Genomic DNA, 14,663 nt, shown 5'->3' with positions numbered 1-14,663 from the left:
TTCCACACACCTGTATATTTACATGATAGTTATTTTCCACACACCTGTATATTTACATGGTAGTTATTTTCAACACACCTGTATATTTACATGGTAGTTATTTTCCACACACCTGTATATTTACATGGTAGTTACATAGGAAGATACAGTGTAATTATAGTGTATAGTAATTACACTTCGTTCCATAGACCAGTTAAACCTGCCGATATTTCGATGTGCATTTGATTTGTACACATGGCAATTGCTTAAGTATCCTCTGCACCATGTGAATACACAAGCACCAGGGACACATATTGTCACGTGGGATCCCAGAAGCTATTTCTCCCCAGACTTTGCAAACTGTCACCACATCGTGGGTGTTTTTGCAATTTGTCCTTATTTCTCCTTTCACCGTCGCAGAGAAGCACCACAGACATTACTAGGTTGAAGAGATTGGGATTGGAAGATGAGAATGCTTTCACTGACTCCTCTCTCTCAGACATGTGTGTTGAAATGGTGTTGGACGGGTGGATTTAAAATGGTGCTGTCATGGTATGAAATGCAGAGAGATTAATACAGGGCGTTTCACAGCCATCGTCTTGCTTTCCTAATCAAGTAACTGGCAGCCCGCTCCCGCCCTGAAATGGGAGTGTGACATTACGTTGACAGTTCAGTCTTTTGGTAACTGTTCCAAGGAAACACAGGCATATGATATCAATCAAATCTGCGTGCCAGGAACACAGTCGAGGTGGACTATTGAAGTGCCACCTTTGCCTTCCCCACGCCGACGCTCTTTACGGCTTTGTCATCTCACCTCTGTCCGACTACAATTGTCCCGCCCCAGATGGGGTTAAATGAGAAATGATTACACTGGGATATTGTTTGGTATACATGTGAGATAGTAAACATATGGGGAAAAGATAAGCAACGTGCTCAACGTCACCTTATATAAACTAGATCAGGTGCTGAATCCTCTTACATAATCAATAGAAAGAACAAAGAACAAACGTATAACACCACTACTACTTGTTGTAAATATATGACACCACTACTACTTGTTGTAAACATATAACACCACTACTACTTGTTGTAAATATATGACACCACTAATACTTGTTGTAAATATATGACACAACTACTACTTGTTGTAAACATATGACACCACTACTACTTGTTGTAAACATATGACACCACTACTACTTGTTGTAAACATATGACACCACTACTACTTGTTGTAAATATATGACACCACTACTACTTGTTGTAAACATATGACACAACTACTACTTGTTGTAAATATATGACACCACTACTACTTGTTGTAAATATATGACACCACTACTACTTGTTGTAAACATATGACACCACTACTACTTGTTGTAAACATATGACACCACTACTACTTGTTGTAAACATATAACACCACTACTACTTGTTGTAAACATATAACACCACTACTACTTGTTGTAAACATATAACACCACTACTACTTGTTGTAAATATATGACACCACTACTACTTGTTGTAAATATATGACACCACTACTACTTGTTGTAAACAGATAACACCACTACTACTTGTTGTAAACATATAACACCACTACTACTTGTTGTAAACATATAACACCACTACTACTTGTTGTAAACAGATAACACCACTACTACTTGTTGTAAACATATGACACCACTACTACTTGTTGTAAACATATGACACAACTACTACTTGTTGTAAATATATGACACCACTACTACTTGTTGTAAACATATGACACCACTACTACTTGTTGTAAATATATGACACCACTACTACTTGTTGTAAACATATGACACAACTACTACTTGTTGTAAACATATGACACCACTACTACTTGTTGTAAACATATGACACCACTACTACTTGTTGTAAACATATGACACCACTACTACTTGTTGTAAACATATGACACCACTACTACTTGTTGTAAACATATGACACCACTACTACTTGTTGTAAACATATGACACCACTACTACTTGTTGTAAACATATGACACCACTACTACTTGTTGTAAACATATGACACCACTACTACTTGTTGTAAACATATGACACCACTACTACTTGTTGTAAACATATGACACCACTACTACTTGTTGTAAACATATGACACCACTACTACTTGTTGTAAACATATGACACAACTACTACTTGTTGTAAACATATGACACCACTACTACTTGTTGTAAACATATGACACCACTACTACTTGTTGTAAACATATGACACCACTACTACTTGTTGTAAACATATGACACCACTACTACTTGTTGTAAACATATGACACCACTACTACTTGTTGTAAACATATGACACCACTACTACTTGTTGTAAACAGATAACACCACTACTACTTGTTGTAAACATATAACACCACTACTACTTGTTGTAAACATATAACACCACTACTACTTGTTGTAAATATATGACACCACTACTACTTGTTGTAAACATATGACACCACTACTACTTGTTGTAAACATATGACACCACTACTACTTGTTGTAAACATATGACACCACTACTACTTGTTGTAAACATATGACACCACTACTACTTGTTGTAAACATATGACACCACTACTACTTGTTGTAAACATATGACACCACTACTACTTGTTGTAAACATATGACACCACTACTACTTGTTGTAAATATATGACACCACTACTACTTGTTGTAAACATATGACACCACTACTACTTGTTGTAAACATATGACACCACTACTACTTGTTGTAAATATATGACACCACTACTACTTGTTGTAAATATATGACACCACTACTACTTGTTGTAAACATATGACACCACTACTACTTGTTGTAAACATATGACACCACTACTACTTGTTGTAAACAGTTAATGCCACTACTACTTGTTGTAAACATATGACACAACTACTACTTGTTGTAAACATATGACACCACTACTACTTGTTGTAAACATATGACACCACTACTACTTGTTGTAAATATATGACACCACTACTACTTGTTGTAAATATATGACACCACTACTACTTGTTGTAAACAGTTAATGCCACTACTACTTGTTGTAAACATATGACACCACTACTACTTGTTGTAAACATATGACACCACTACTACTTGTTGTAAACATATGACACCACTACTACTTGTTGTAAACATATGACACCACTACTACTTGTTGTAAACATATGACACCACTACTACTTGTTGTAAACATATGACACCACTACTACTTGTTGTAAACATATGACACCACTACTACTTGTTGTAAATATATGACACCACTACTACTTGTTGTAAACATATGACACCACTAATACTTGTTGTAAACATATGACACCACTAATACTTGTTGTAAACTGATAATGCCACTAATACTTGTTATTGCCGTGACAAGTTAACAACAGATGTTAACACACTAGCAAAAAATGTAAACCAATTACATCATTGTCAATGTTTTGGTGATTGGCTCTGTGTGGACAGGCAGGCCTAGGTTCGATTAAAATGTTTTCATAATTTCAATCATATGATCAATTGATCTTATCAGTCATCCAAATCTCATATGAAACATCATTTTGAAGATGAAAGAAATTTGTTTGCGGCTTCTCTCCGGGGTGTCTGCATAGTGCTGGCTTTTCACCGCAGGACATCTGAATGCGCGTCAGGTCTTAAAGGGCTCCAGCGACTGGTGGGAAGGCACCAATCTATTCTTGATCACGGCACCACAGTGAGATTCCGTTCCCTCTCCTTGTTCGGGCGGAGTTCGGCGGTCGACGTCACCGGCTTTCTAGCCATCGCCAATTCCACTTTTCATTTTCCATTTGTTTTGTTTTTGTTTTCTACACACCTGGTTTCTATTCCCCAATTACATGTTCATTATTTAACCCTCTGTTTTCCCCATGTTGGTGTGCGTGTTTGTATATATTGTTCTGGTCGTTACTTGTTGGCTGGTATTGTTTGTATATATTGTTCTGGTCGTTACTTGTTGGCTGGTATTGTTTGTATATATTGTTCAGGTCGTTACTTGTTGGCTGGTATTGTTTGTATATATTGTTCAGGTCGTTACTTGTTGGCTGGTATTCTTTGTATATATTGTTCAGGTCGTTACTTGTTGGCTGGTATTCTTTGTATATATTGTTCAGGTCGTTACTTGTTGGCTGGTATTGTTTGCCGGGTTTGTTGTTACGCCCGTTATTTACGAGTGACTGGTAATTTCACGCACCTTTAGTATTTGTTTTATACTGGTGCTGTTTGTGGAATAAATGAGCTTGTACACCCATCTCTGCTCTCCTGCGCCTGCTTCCATGCACCAGTTACCCACAGCCTGACACAACTGTTGGATATCCTAATTCCATTAGGAATTGAACATCGCTTTTGTTTATTTAACCAGGTAGGCTAGTTGGTAACAAGTTCTCATTTGCAACTGCGACCTGGCCAAGATAAATCAAAGCAGTTCGACACATACAACAACACAGAGTTACACATGGAATAAACAAAACAGTCAGTAATACAGTAGAAAAATCTATATACAGCATGTGCAAATGAGGTAGGATAACAGAGGTAAAACAATAAATAGGCCATGGTGGTGAAGTAATTACAATATAGCAATTAAACACTGGAATGGTAGATGTACAGAAGATGAATGTGCAAGTAGAGATACTGGGGTGCAAAGGAGCAAGATAAATAAACAAATTAATGAATACAGTATGGGGATGAGGTAGATTAGATGGACTAATTACAGATGAGCTATGTACAGGTGCGGTGATCCGTGAGCTGCTCTGACAGCTGGGGCTTAAAGTTAGTGAGGGAGGTAAGTCTCCAGCTTTAGTGATTTTTGGAGTTCATTCCAGACATTGGCAACAGAGAACTGGAACGAGAGGCGGCCAAAGGAGGAATTGGCTTTGGGGGTGACCAGCATAATGTGACTTGCAGGCCTAATGTGGACTGTAAACCAGGAGTTTCCTAACACCACTGTGTTGGGGATAACTAGGCCTTCAAAGTAAGGCCTTATGATGTATTTAATGTATTGTCATAAAGTTGAATTGGAATGATAACATTCACATAGGTATTCATTAGGTGAACACCACAAGCCTTTTAAAGGAAAGAATTCAACAACCATGACTCTGTCACAAACAAATCCAGTCATGGGTGGTCACGCTATAATTTACTCACAAAACAAAAGGCACCATGGGGAATATACAAATAAGGCTTCCTGTTAGAAATCATAAGTATGACAGAAGTGTGCCCTCCATCCGGGATCCGCTCTCCCTTCACCTGGGCACGCCTCCCTCAATCTATGCACTTTGAATATATCGCTGTTTCTATTCAAGTGAAAGCCAAAATGGATCTTTATTATGGTGATAATCATTGTATGAGCGTTAGCGCTGGAGATGGTGTGATATTATTGCGTTCAGATGGTGATTATTGAGATGCGAATCTCTAATATTAGTGTTGAATGACATTGCTGCTTTAAGAAAATAAATCAACTGTGTATTTGTAATCTATCTCTGCCTTGTTAATCCACCCCTGTTGGTAAAGAACCTGTGTACTTTGTAGTTAAAAAAATATATATATATATTTTTTTTTATCAGAGCACCTCACCTTCTCCAAAAGGTGGCATAACATGGCAAAATTCTCCAGCCAGGATCCGCTCTCATCCTCTGAGACACACCGACCTTTGTGAACAATGGGACACCGCTGTGCACAGGGTAACACTGGCACAGGGAAATCCCCACCCCAGATAACAAGACACAGTTGGTGCAATCACTGTTAGGTGACGCATGGCACACAGTCCATCTCTGTCTTTGTTTTGACTAGAGGAACGGCTGCAGAAGAGGAGCAGAGAAGAAGAGGAGACAAAGGGGAGAAATACACGTTTTTATGCAGGAAATTAAAGTTTTCTAGTTTATAGCTGCCTGGGATACGCCTCGGGGATTTTATAAGGATTTATTACCAGAAACAACAAATGAACAGAACTACGTCCGGGAAGTGAATAAATCCACCTCTCTACGATGAAATAGTGGCACAAGTATACCACACCAGAAAGATCTTATGATGCATGGCAGGGGTATTCAACTCTGACCCTACGAGGTCCGGATCCCGCTGGTATTCTGTTCTACCTGATCGTTAATTACACCCACCTCAATCAGTCTCTGATTAGAGGGGAAGAATGAAAAATGGCTTTGAGGTCCGGAGTTGAGTTTGAGGGATGTATGGAATCTAGAAAATGGTGATAACAGTCTACTGTCAAAACATATACAATAATGCTGCCGTGAAAATGACCTTGTTAATAACAAGCTCTGGCGGATAGATGACAAGTGTAATAACTCAGTGCTTCAGGAAAACACTGAAACATGAACAACCACCATGTTATGACAGGCGTTATCTCATCATGTTATGACAGGCATTATCTAATCATGTTATGACAGGCATTATCTCATCATGTTATGACAGGCATTATCTCATCATGTTATGACAGGCATTATCTCACCATGTTATGACAGGCATTATCTCATCATGTTATGACAGGCATTATCTCATCATGTTATGACAGGCATTATCTAATCATGTTATGACAGGCATTATCTCATCATGTTATGACAGGCATTATCTAATCATGTTATGCCAGGCATTATCTCATCATGTTATGACAGGCATTATCTCATCATGTTATGACAGGCATTATCTAATCATGTTATGACAGGCATTGTCTCATCATGTTATGACAGGCATTATCTCATCATGTTATGACAGGCATTATCTCATCATGTTATGACAGGCATTATCTCATCATGTTATGACAGGCATTATCTCATCATGTTATGACAGGCATTATCTCATCATGTTATGACAGGCATTATCTCATCATGTTATGACAGGCATTATCTAATCATGTTATGACAGGCATTATCTCATCATGTTATGACAGGCGTTATCTCATCATGTTATGACAGGCGTTATCTCATCATGTTATGACAGGCATTATCTCATCATGTTATGACAGGCGTTATCTCACCATGTTATGACAGGCATTATCTCACCATGTTATGACAGGCATTATCTCACCGTGTTATGACAGGCATTATCTCATCATGTTATGACAGGCATTATCTCACCATGTTATGACAGGCATTATCTCATCATGTTATGACAGGCATTATCTCATCATGTTATGGCAGGCATTATCTCATCATGTTATGACAGGCATTATCTCATCATGTTATGACAGGCATTATCTCACCATGTTATGACAGGCGTGATCTCAACATGTTATGACAGGCATTATCTCATCATGTTATGACAGGCATTATCTCATCATGTTATGACAGGCATTATCTCATCATGTTATGACAGGCATTATCTCATCATGTTATGACAGGCATTATCTCACCATGTTATGACAGGCGTGATCTCAACATGTTATGACAGGCATTATCTCATCATGTTATGACAGGCATTATCTCATCATGTTATGACAGACGTGATCTCACCATGTTATGACAGGCGTTATCTCACCATGTTATGACAGGCATTATCTCACCATGTTATGACAGGCATTATCTCACCATGTTATGACAGGCATTATCTCATCATGTTATGGCAGGCATTATCTCATCATGTTATGCCAGGCATTATCTCACCATGTTATGACAGGCGTGATCTCACCATGTTATGACAGGCATTATCTCACCATGTTATGACAGGCATTATCTCACCATGTTATGACAGACATTATCTCATCATGTTATGACAGGCATTATCTCACCATGTTATGACAGACATTATCTCACCATGTTATGACAGACATTATCTCATCATGTTATGACAGGCATTATCTCACCATGTTATGACAGGCATTATCTCATCATGTTATGACAGGCGTGATCTCACCATGTTATGACAGGCATTATCTCAGAATGTTATGACAGGCGTGATCTCACCATGTTATGACAGGCATTATCTCACCATGTTATGACAAGCATTATCTCACCATGTTATGACAGACATTATCTCATCATGTTATGACAGGCATTATCTCACCATGTTATGACAGGCATTATCTCACCATGTTATGTCAGGCATTATCTCACCATGTTATGGCAGGCATTATCTCATCATGTTATGACAGGCATTATCTCACCATGTTATGACAGGCATTATCTCATCATGTTATGACAGGCGTTATCTCACCATGTTATGACAGGCGTTATCTCATCATGTTATGACAGACATTATCTCATCATGTTATGACAGGCATAATATCATCATGTTATGACAGGCATTATCTCACCATGCTACGGCAGGCATTATCTTACCATGTTATGACAGGCGTGATCTCACCATGTTATGACAGACATTATCTTACCATGCTATGACAGGCATTATCTTACCATGTTATGACAGGCATTATCATACCTTAAATGTATGCCCATGCTACAATCCAAGCAAATCTAACTATATATGTATATAGCTGAATTATTCTGCTCATGTAAGGACTATACTAACAAACTCTAAATAGCACATCATTATACTACACAGTATGGCCACAATATGGTACAGTCCAGAACATATCAAAACAAGCCCAATCTACACAGTAGGTCACAATATGGTACAGTCCAGAACATATCAAAACAAGCCCAATCTACACAGTATGGCCACAATATGGTACAGTCCAGAACATATCAAAACAAGCCCAATCTACACAGTAGGTCACAATATGGTACAGTCCAGAACATATCAAAACAAGCCCAATCTACTCAGTATGGCCACAATATGGTACAGTCCAGAACATATCAAAACAAGCCCAATCTACACAGTAGGTCACAATATGGTACAGTCCAGAACATATCAAAACAAGCCCAATCTACACAGTATGGCCACAATATGGTACAGTCCAGAACATATCAAAACAAGCCCAATCTACACAGTATGGCCTCAATATGGTACAGTCCAGAACATATCAAAACAAGCCCAATCTACACAGTATGGCCACAATATGGTACAGTCCAGAACATATCAAAACAAGCCCAATCTACACAGTATGGCCTCAATATGGTACAGTCCAGAACGTATCAAAACAAGCCCAATCTACACAGTAGGTCACAATATGGTACAGTCCAGAACATATCAAAACAAGCCCAATCTACACAGTAGGTCACAATATGGTACAGTCCAGAACATATCAAAACAAGCCCAATCTACACAGTATGGCCACAATATGGTACAGTCCAGAACGTATCAAAACAAGCCCAATCTCATTGCAATACTATAATGATGATCTACTCCTTGTCATTGTTGGAGTGCTTAGTGAAACTGGAGACAGTAACGACTGAGACGCCTGTATTTTCAGATCAGATGAAATTGAGCCAAATACAATGACGTTAGGAAAGTAAAGTCAGATGTCTGTCTTGACCTTCAGTTTCATGTTACTGCCAGATATGAGATCACAGAAATGAGATGCACTGATCAATTTCTTAAAAGCAGAAAGGGAGATTAATAAAAGTCTTCAAGACATCGATAAGATAGACCGCTTTGTTAAAACAGTAAATAATCATTGGCTCGTTCAAAAACACGATTCCAACATCAAAAAAACTCAAATTGGTGCCACATATATCAACATTAGATAAAGTAGTAGCATTGTTTGATTGTAATATACGTCAGTTAAGTAATATCCTGTAATATTGACTATTTACATCATTATTATTATTTTACCTGCACGATGTTAGTTTCACCTCTACCCAATCTACAGGGTTCAGTACAGCTGGTGTCATGGAATCAACACAATGTTGACCTTGAGAATCAGCAGTAGTCATCTTGGGTTTGTTTTGGGCGGGGCGGGGGTACCGGGAGTATAAAATAGATTGATGACGAGGTTCTAATCCAGGCATGCACTATGCCTCAGTCTTTGAGATAACCTATTGTTCTCCTGTACGCTGAAACACCCGTCCTCTATCCTTTACTCTATTCACACATAAATCTTTATCCAGAAAGTCATTTTTGCAAAAAGGCAAAAAGCAAAGGGTATTCTCTTTCGGAGCTTGGATCAAAAAAACAAAACAAAAGAACAAACGCAACAACTCAAGGTAATCGTTTGAAAAGGAAAACAAAAGATACAATCTCAGCAATGAGCAATATATCGCAGACATAATTTATACCCTCTTTGTTTTATGATCGTCATATCAGCAGTCACAAATACTATTTTCTGGTGAGGTTTATTCAAAACTTCATGCCTTTGAGGATGAAAATACAAAAGCGACAAAATGAATCCCTCTGAGTATTTTTTTCAGGCATTCATTTTATGGTTTGGAAACACTTTCCTTGTGGTATGCTATCATTACAGAGAAGAAACTTACGCTAGAAAACAAGAATGACATAAAGCCACAATCCATTCTAATCGTTCACTGTGCCCTTGTCTCCACAATTTGGTCTCAAGAAGGTTCAATAGTTCATTCTTAATTAGTATTATGAAAGATGGAGCACCATTGATTAATATGCTCTGGTAAAGAGGGAGCACCATTTATTAATATGCTCTGGTAAAGAGGGAGCACCATTGATTAATGTGCTCTGGTAAAGAAGGAGCACCATTGATTAATATGCTCTGGTAAAGAGGGAGCACCATTGATTAATGTGCTCTGGTAAAGAGGGAGCACCATTGATTAATACGCTCTGGTAAAGAGGGAGCACCATTGATTAATATCCTCTGGTAAAGAGGGAGCACCATTGATTAATGTGCTCTGGTAAAGAGGGAGCACCATTGATTAATATCCTCTGGTAAAGAGGGAGCACCATTGATTAATGTGCTCTGGTAAAGAGGGAGCACCATTGATTAATAATGCTCTGGTAAAGAGGGAGCACCATTGATTAATGTGCTCTGGTAAAGAGGGAGCACCATTGATTAATGTGCTCTGGTAAAGAGGGAGCACCATTGATTAATATCCTCTGGTAAAGAGGGAGCACCATTGATTAATGTGCTCTGGTAAAGAGGGAGCACCATTGATTAATAATGCTCTGGTAAAGAGGGAGCACCATTGATTAATGTGCTCTGGTAAAGAGGGAGCACCATTGATTAATGTGCTCTGGTAAGGAGGGAGCACCATTGATTAATATGCTCTGGCAAAGAGGGAGCACCATTGATTAATATGCTCTGGCAAAGAGGGAGCACCATTGATTAATGTGTTCTGGTAAAGAGGAAGCACCATTGATTAATGTGCTCTGGTAAAGAGGGAGCACCATTGATTAATACGCTCTGGTAAAGAGGGAGCACCATTGATTAATGTCCTCTGGTAAAGAGGGAGCACCATTGATTAATGTGCTCTGGTAAAGAGGGAGCACCATTGATTAATGTGCTCTGGTAAAGAGGGAGCACCATTGATTAATACGCTCTGGTAAAGAGGGAGCACCATTGATTAATGTGCTCTGGTAAAGAGGGAGCACCATTGATTAATATGCTCTGGTAAAGAGGGAGCACCATTGATTAATGTGCTCTGGTAAAGAGGGAGCACCATTGATTAATGTGCTCTGGTAAAGAGGGAGCACCATTGATTAATGTGCTCTGGTAAAGAGGGAGCACCATTGATTAATGTGCTCTGGTAAAGAGGGAGCACCATTGATTAATATGCTCTGGTAAAGAGGGAGCACCATTGATTAATGTGCTCCGGTAATAAAAGCAACAGGACACTGACACTGCAGAGAAGTGGGTTATTCCTATACTGAGAAACAAAATGGAGGTCCCACTTTACAATAAGTGTCCTGTAAGTACTAAGTATCAATGTGTACCTACACAGTACCCATGTATACTAAAATAAACATGTCAATTCGTATGTAGTCAATTCATTACTGCAGTTACCTTTACCTCAAGCCCTTACCCCCATGTTCAGTACAATCTATGTGTAGATAGTTAAAAATACTGGTACAATAATGAGAATACTGTAACAATCTCAGAAATGCCAATGTGTGACTGGTAATTGCTGTTTTTAAGTATCAGCCATTGACCAGCCCTACAGGTGGTGGAAATGCATTTTGGGTAAACAGTGGAGTGTCGTGAGATAGGCCACTCAGAGAATAGCAAACAACACCAGAGGAATGTCTGGAGGTGAGCAGAAAGTGAGAAGAAAAAAAAGACTTCACATGTTTCTGTCAATAAAATAATCCGTCAGCTTCCAAAAGCTAATAAACACCTGTCAAAAAGTTAGGAACCGCCTGGTATGCGTCTTTCCCCCCTACAGAAATCAAAAACCACAGAGAGATATATATATTTTTTTATTGTGTTCCTTTTCTATTTTATGTATCCATTCTTGTTTTATGTCTCCAGCCATAAAGCAAACCAAGCAAACAGCATTTCTTCAGAGTTTTTTTTATTTTTAATATGTCATCTGCCGAGCACTGCTACAGAGTATTACTTCCATAGCCTTAGGGTGCCTGTGTGATCTACACTTGGAGAGAGCCACGGAGACCTATCAGAGATAAAAATGTTATGTTATTACAAAGCTTATTTTACCGACGGAATGCAAATGACTTGAATTAAAGCGAGTTATTAAACAAATAAAACTGGAGAACATAAATTTCACGACAATGTTTGCTACGCGGGCGCTCGTTTCTTCTCTCCTGAATAACTTGGATTTCCCCGGGCGCACATCCTGTAGCAATCAATGGCGAAATTTCTGGGCCTCCATGTTGGTTAATCTCAGACCGTGGTTCCTGGGCCTCCGTGTTGGTTAGCATCAGACCGTGGTTCCTGGGCCTCCATGTTAGTTAACCACAGACCATGGTTCCTGGGCCTCTATGTTGGTTAACCACAGACCATGGTTCCTGGGCCTCCATGTTGGTTAGCATCAGACCATGGTTCCTGGGCCTCTATGTTGGTTAACCACAGACCATGGTTCCTGGGCCTCCATGTTGGTTAATCTCAGACCGTGGTTCCTGGGCCTCCATGTTGGTTAACCACAGACCATGGTTCCTGGGCCTCCATGTTGGTTAACCTCAGACCATGGTTCCTGGGCCTCCATGTTGGCTAGCATCAGACCATGGTTCCTGGGCCTCCATTTTGGTTGGTATCAGACCATGGTTCCTGGGCCTCTATGTTGGTTAACCTCAGACCATGGTTCCTGGGCCTCCATGTTGGTTAACATCAGACCATGGTTCCTGAGCCTCCATGTTGGTTAGCATCAGACCATGGTTCCTGGGCCTCCATGTTGGTTAACCTCAGACCATGGTTCCTGGGCCTCCATTTTGGTTAACCACAGACCATGGTTCCTGGGCCTCTATGTTGGTTAACCACAGACCATGGTTCCTGGGCCTCCATGTTGGTTAATCTCAGACCGTGGTTCCTGGGCCTCCATGTTGGTTAACCACAGACCATGGTTCTTGGGCCTCCATGTTGGTTAACCTCAGACCATGGTTCCTGGGCCTCCATGTTGGCTAGCATCAGACCATGGTTCCTGGGCCTCCATTTTGGTTGGTATCAGACCATGGTTCCTGGGCCTCTATGTTGGTTAACCTCAGACCATGGTTCCTGGGCCTCCATGTTAGTTAGCATCAGACCATGGTTCCTGGGCCTCCATGTTGGTTAACCTCAGACCATGGTTCCTGGGCCTCCATGTTGGTTAACATCAGACCATGGTTCCTGGGCCTCCATGTTGGTTAGCATCAGACCATGGTTCCTGGGCCTCCATGTTGGTTAACCTCAGACCATGGTTCCTGGACCTCCATTTTGGTTAACCACAGACCATGGTTCCTGGGCCTCCATGTTGGTTAACCTCAGACCATGGTTCCTGGGCCTCCATGTTGGTTAGCATCAGACCATGGTTCCTGGGCCTCTATGTTGGTTAACCACAGACCATGGTTCCTGGGCCTCCATGTTGGTTAATCTCAGACCGTGGTTCCTGGGCCTCCATGTTGGTTAACCACAGACCATGGTTCCTGGGCCTCCATGTTGGTTAACCTCAGACCATGGTTCCTGGGCCTCCATGTTGGCTAGCATCAGACCATGGTTCCTGGGCCTCCATTTTGGTTGGTATCAGACCATGGTTCCTGGGCCTCTATGTTGGTTAACCTCAGACCATGGTTCCTGGGCCTCCATGTTAGTTAGCATCAGACCATGGTTCCTGGGCCTCCATGTTGGTTAACCTCAGACCATGGTTCCTGGGCCTCCATGTTGGTTAACATCAGACCATGGTTCCTGGGCCTCCATGTTGGTTAGCATCAGACCATGGTTCCTGGGCCTCCATGTTGGTTAACATCAGACCATGGTTCCTGGGCCTCCATGTTGGTTAACCTCAGTCCATGGTTCCTGGGCCTCCATTTTGGTTTGTATCAGACCATGGTTCCTGGGCCTCCATTTTGGTTTGTATCAGACCATGGTTCCTGGGCCTCCATGTTAGTTAACCTCAGACCATGGTTCCTGGGCCTCCATTTTGGTTTGTATCAGACCATGGTTCCTGGGCCTCCATGTTAGTTAACATCAGACCATGGTTCCTGGGCCTCCATGTTGGTTAACATCAGACCATGGTTCCTGGGCCTCCATGTTAGTTAACATCAGACCATGGTTCCTGGGCCTCCATGTTAGTTAACATCAGACCATGGTTCCTGGGCCTCCATTTTAGTTAACATCAGACCACGGTTCCTGGGCCTCCATGTTAGTTAACATCAGACCATGGTTCC

Source organism: Oncorhynchus keta, chromosome 13, assembly GCF_023373465.1.
Source record: "Oncorhynchus keta strain PuntledgeMale-10-30-2019 chromosome 13, Oket_V2, whole genome shotgun sequence".
Lineage (NCBI taxonomy): Eukaryota > Metazoa > Chordata > Actinopteri > Salmoniformes > Salmonidae > Oncorhynchus > Oncorhynchus keta.
The sequence above is the reverse complement of the archived record's forward strand: the minus strand, read 5'-3'. Positions refer to the sequence as shown.